This window comes from Talpa europaea, assembly GCF_964194135.1.
Source record: "Talpa europaea genome assembly, chromosome: 6".
Lineage (NCBI taxonomy): Eukaryota > Metazoa > Chordata > Mammalia > Eulipotyphla > Talpidae > Talpa > Talpa europaea.
Genome location: NC_140072.1, coordinates 119573380 through 119579573, shown reverse-complemented (window position 1 = coordinate 119579573; position 6194 = coordinate 119573380). Strand labels below are relative to the sequence as shown.

Here is a 6194-nt window from a genome sequence, read left to right as displayed (position 1 = left end):
TTTTCATTTTGCATATAAAAAACACTCTGGGCTCATTTTCCTTCCCTTTCCAAAAAAAGCAATATATGTATAAAGTTGAATGTTGTATCAGCCTGCTTTCTGCTGTGGAAATTTGGGGCTCTGACAGACTGCTGTCACTTTGTGCACTCTGTGCATTTTAGTCCGAGTTGACAGTGTTATGTTGAAATAATTATCTCAGGAACGTTATGCATCTCCTGTGGATTTCAATGGGGTTCACTCCATTAGGGGAAAATTGCACCCACAGGGCCTCCCCAGTGGCGCAGCAGTTGAGCGCTGGACTGCGAAGCTGCCCACAGCCTCTGCAGTGCCTGTTCGATCCCCGGCCACCAGCGAGGGTCCCACATGGTGCAACAGACCTCTCCTGCCATATGCGCTGCTCCCCTCAGCAGTGTACTTCGGTCCTTCTGCCTGTTCTACTCCCTGCTCTGGTGAATTCTCTCACCCTCCCGTGCTTCTGACTGTACCCACTGCTTGTATAAATAAATAATCTTTAAAAAAAAAGTTACACCCACAGATTTGAGATTAAATTTCTGCTGAGATGATTGAGGGACAACACCCTTAAGCTACTTGGATGCTCTATGCTTTGAATGGGAGCATCTATAAGGTACACCCTTAAACTCTTAAAAGGACCCTTGGGTGACAGAATAGTCCATGCTTTTGATCTGAGTTTTAGCAAAAGGGTGTGACATCACATCCTTGGTCTTTGTCTAATGCACACTTTCCTGAAACTAACAGGAAGTCTTAATTTAGAAAATTGCCATTAAAAATTGAGAATTTTCAAGAACATCTAATCTTGTTACATTTGATTTACAGTTCTTCTCTCAATTTACTATCTTTCCTCCATTTTTTTACTATGAACAGGGAGAAGAAACCAGATGATTCCTTCAATATGCTTTAAAGTGCCCTTAGCTTTATAACAAAATTCATCATTTACAAGCTGATTTACACAGTCATGAGACAATTTTGCTAAGTTTTCTGACATTACATACATATCAAGATTCCCCTTTCCTCCAGTTTCCCATGACATGTTCCTCACTTCTTTTGACTCTGCACTGGGCAGTGTCATAAGACACAGATTTTCACTAATAACTAATTAAAGGAAATTTAGACTTTCACGGTCATGCTCCTCAAAATTCTTCCAGCCTCCACCCACTTTCTGGTACATTTCAGTTATTTGCACAGTAAAATTCCATTTCCAGGTGCCAATTACATCAACTTTATAGCTCTACAAACAAAAATTGCAAATGTGTAATCCCAAAGAATTGATACAATAGACAAAGTGGAAGCTAAATTCCTCAATTTATTAGCATGACTACCAAAAAGTTTCTATGCTATCTCCTAAATGTAATTAAAGAACTAATTCAGGGCCTCCCCGGTGGCGCAGCGGTTGAGCGCTGGGTTGCGAAGCTGCCCGCGGCCTCTGCGGCGCCAGTTCGATCCCCGGCTGCTCCCCAGCCACCGGAGGAGGGTCCCACATGGCGTGCAGACCTCTCCTGCCGCCCGCTGCTCCCCTCAGCAGTGTACTTCGGTCCTTCTGCCTGCTCTGCTCCCCACTCTGTCTCTGGTGAATTCTCTCACCCTCCCGCGCTTCTGACTGTACCCAGTGCATGTATAAACAAAACAAACAAACAAATATAAATAAATAAAAACATGCCTCTATAAAAAAAAATAAATAACTAATTCACACCAAAAATTGTTTTTAATAAAAATATACTATTAATCATTGTGAAGATTATGCAGCAGGCCAACATCACTCTCATCAATACATTGGATAAAGGGAAGACAACAATGAAACTATGACCAAAACACAGTAATATATTTAATTAAATGACAGGAGTGTGATTGATCCATCACTGGCTATCAGATATGATGGCCTCTCCAAAAAAACATGCCAAAATTACACAGATAATAACTCAAATAGGAACTAAATATTTTAAATCAGGTCTTGGGGTGTTTCTTAACAATATGTGGCCACATTCCATATTCTGCAAAATAGCCAAGCATCACTATGAAAACTGCTGCTAATGTTGATAATGTATGATTGACAATCTATTGCTACTTCAACCAAACTTTTAATTCTCCTTCCAAGTGTTTATTTACTATAGTTCAGAGCAAAGGCATCAAACCCTTTGGGCATTAATTAAGCCATATCAGGTTTTAGATTGCCATGTGACAGATAGTGCTTAACTGCATTAAAATACTTAAGTCCTCATCAAAGTCATCTACTTCTAAAGAATGAATAATTCCTTAAGTAACTATGGAGTCACTACCTAGCAGACCTAGTATTCCCAGTCTGCATACACCAACCCCATAATAAACACTTGTTTAAAGTAGTAGATACTGACAATAATCATTTTCCAACATGTATCCTTCTGAGAACATTTAAGATAGTAGCTTACATCTATAAAAAACATCAGTGAGGCCACACCTGACATTCAAAACATTGTGATTAATCCTTTATTCATTTGACTTTCTTGCCACTAAAGTAGTGTCATCACAAAATGCTGCTAACAAATCATCAAAAACATTCAAAAGAAAGCATAAAGGTAATACTGAGGCTGCCAGTGCTGCTGCTGCTCTACATATGGACTTGATCCTTGTAAAATGTGTACTTTGTCTAAAATTCCATATAATGAAACTAAACACTCTAACCGTGTCTTTTCAAGTTGGGTTTTAGAAGACGTAGTGAGAGGCCAATGAGTAAGTGATGAAATTGCTGTGCTTTTTCAGGTGACAAGTTGGATTTTCTTTAATGAAAACAGTAAAGGTTTTGTTATTATTACTTCAGGTATAAGAAATAATGTTATTATTTATTAATTTAAATATACATCTATTCTCACTTTATATCATTGCATCTAACACATAATTGATTGTAAAGAGCACCATTTATATTATATATACCGCTAAGGGGGAAAAAATGCTTCCAATGAAGCAAAGATGCTATGAACTTTTATCCCTAAGATTTTTTTATACTTATTGGAAGAGCTCTTTTGACTTAATTAAATATAAATTATTATTGTATATTAGTCTTGGCATATATAAAAAAGGAATGTATCAACAAAATACATCAGTAAAGGTAGTCCCAAACTACTTTGCATTCGGAAACTGCTCTTCTAAGTCACATTTTGATTGAACTTCATTGGTATCTGTGATTATGCAAGATTCGGTGACATCCAGGTAGCTATCCCAAAAACTCCCAAAAAATGAGCACTCTGTCATTTTCTCTAGTGTTTTTTTTTTCCATGACACTGACCTTCATATGGTAATTTTTCATGTTCTTAAGATAAGTTTCCGAGAGAGATCTTTCTGACCAATCTCATGCAGATAATTGCAACTGTTTCTTGACTACAGCCACGTGTAAGATGTTTTCCATCACTGAAGAACCCTGATTTCAAATTTGGGGGAGACTGCATCTTAGAAATGATGAAATATGGAAAATACATTTCCTTATTTAGTACAATCAGCACATTTAGGAAACACATCAAGATTGGTCCCAAAGTGATTTTTATAGCTACCTAATAAATGCTTAAAATAAAGGGATATAATGAAAATATTGAAAGTTATATTGTAAATATAATCTGCTGTCTGAAGGACTTCCAAGTTTTTTAGTTCATAAAGTTTCAAGTTTCAACTGAGACATATTTCAAACATCAAGTAATAACAGCATACTCACATGACTGTGAGGATTACAAATAAAGAAGCAGATTTGCTCATAGTATGGTGCCAGTTATTATTGTTTCCCAGAAGGAAAACAGGTAAAAATGTAGATATTGGGCCTCCCTGGTGACGCAAGGGGTTAAGTACAGCACTGTAAAGCTATCCACAACCTCTGCAGCATGAGTTCGATCCCTAGCCAGCCAGGAAGCTACCCACATGACGCAGCAGACCTCTCCTGTCTCACCCACTGCTCCCCTCAGCAGTGTATTTCAGTTAGTCAGCCTATTCTGTTCCCCACTCTGTCTCTGGTGAATCCTCTCACCCCCTTGCACCCTGACCTGTACCCCAGTTCTTATATGCATAAATCTTTTTTAAAAATGCAGATATGCTCACTTCCATGGGTTTATATCAGATTTGCATTTCAATCCATGTTATATTCATTCTTGAAGAGCTTTTTAACATCATAAAATAAACAGTGAAACTGCTTTTCTAGAATGGAAATAGGTTAACTGTGGTTAAATTTTACTTAAGATCTAGCATTTTAAACAAATATATTTATACTTTAAATGTATAGCCAGCACCACCAGGAACTGTCCCCTGCTTCAGGCTCTTGCTTTGTGGGTGGTGATTTTTCTGGGGAATCAAGCTGAGGTGAGGGGGTTTGAAAAAAATGGGCAAGCAATAGCTTCTTCTGTTTTATGATAACCAAATGGCTGGCTGAACTGCCATCCTCTGCACTTGAGAGTCCAGAGAACCTGTTCCTATCTACTGCTGACAGAAGGAAAGGTTTCATAAAACTTTCCATAGTAAGATGTTGCCATATCTCCAAACTTCTGGGAAGATGGAGGGAGATTTCAGTGCTTTGCCTTTGTCACTACTGGTAGATAGGGGTTTGACCACTTTATTTTCTACTATGAAAGAAGGTAAGATTATCACTTTATGTAGGAAAATAAAATCCCTGGGCAAGTCAACCCTGGATTCCTTTACTCTTGTAATGCAGACTTAGAATAGATCTCTTACTGAGACTTTTAATCTTTAGAAGGCAGTACCACAATGTGATTGTAGTGTAAAACAATACTGAGAAGGGACCAGAGGAATGTGGAATTCTCTAAGACCTCACCCTGTCTCTGTAATCGTCGATGTACAGACAACAAACAGGATGAGAAATCAACTCCAGGTCTGTCCTGAACTAGAAACCAATGCAGTGTTCATGGAAAATGATGACACACTAAAGAGTGTGGAGGATCTTGACTTTGCTTTCTCAGTTTGGCAGCAATTTCCTGATCAAATTGTAGGATTTGCTCCTAGAAAGCACGTCTCCACTTCATCCAGTATATATGATTATGGAGCTTTGCAAACACCAGAGTTTGGAAATGGTGACCGTTATTCTGTGGTGTTGATCACAGCCTCATTTTTCAACAGCAAATATCTTGAACTCTCTCAGCAGCAACCAGCAGTTGTTCAGGCTTTGATAGATGAAACACAAAGCTGTGATGACATTGCCATGAATTTTATCATTGCCAAACACATTGGAAAGACTTCTGGGATATTTGTGAAACCTGTAAACATGGGCAATTTAGAGAAAGAAACCAATGATGGCTATTCTGGGATGTGGCACCGAGCCGAGCACTTTCTGCAAAGGTCTTATTGTATAAACAAGCTTGTTAATATTTATGATAGCATGCCCTTAAAATACTCCAACATCATGATTTCCCAGTTTGGTTTTCCATATGCCTACCACAAAAGCAAAATGTGAAAGTAAAACAAGCAAACAAAAACAAGCCTCAAAACTGCTTAGTATCTTCTCCATGCAATGTTAGTTATTTTTGTCTTTTGTAGCAACATCAGGAAAATTTATCCTCTTTGGAAGACTATGATTGAAAAACCTGTATAACACTTCTAGGATATAAAGCTCACATGAACTTCAAAAACCAAGACACTGGTATTGTGAGGAGTCTTCATCCATGAATGTAGCCCCTTGATCAGCAATTCTATTGTTTACATTCTGAGACTGTCCTGCAATTTCTTTTACTCTTGAAATTTGATTTGAGGACCTATAGCAAACTGTTTCCAGGATCATGAACTCCAGATAAGTATTCTCAACTTTCTCGTGAAAGGATGATTTTATTTGAAGCCTGAAATGCCTGTGTAGCAAAAGCCTGTGGCATCCAGAAAAGTGATGTGTGGAGGGTTAGTCTCAATCTCTTATAAGAACAAGTGCAAAATTTGTGGCTACAGGTGCTTCCCTTGTGATCCTCCCAACTCACCCCTTTCCAGGACTAATTCAGCCTGGCGTGGTTTTGATGCAGCTATCGGTGCTTTTATTCCTGTTGATAAGTCTGTCGTAACTGCGAGGATTAATTTCAGCCAAAGGGTGTCTAGCTGTTTGCTTGATTTTTGTGCCACCTATGTTCCTTATATGCAATTTATATGCAGCAGGCAGTAAATGTGTTTCTAGATTTGTACATTTTCATCACTAAAACCGACCTTGAGATTGTACATTAATTCTTATATTT

At 38.2% G+C, this 6194-nt stretch overlaps 1 pseudogene across 1 annotated transcript; it reads left to right on the top strand.

Moving 5' to 3' along the window:
• The first annotated feature begins 4519 nt into the window (after window positions 1-4519).
• Window positions 4520-5434, top strand: LOC311171872 (exostosin-like 2; annotated as a pseudogene). The gene has a single exon. The product of its transcript is annotated as an exostosin-like 2 (transcript).
• The last annotated feature ends 760 nt before the right edge of the window (window positions 5435-6194 follow it).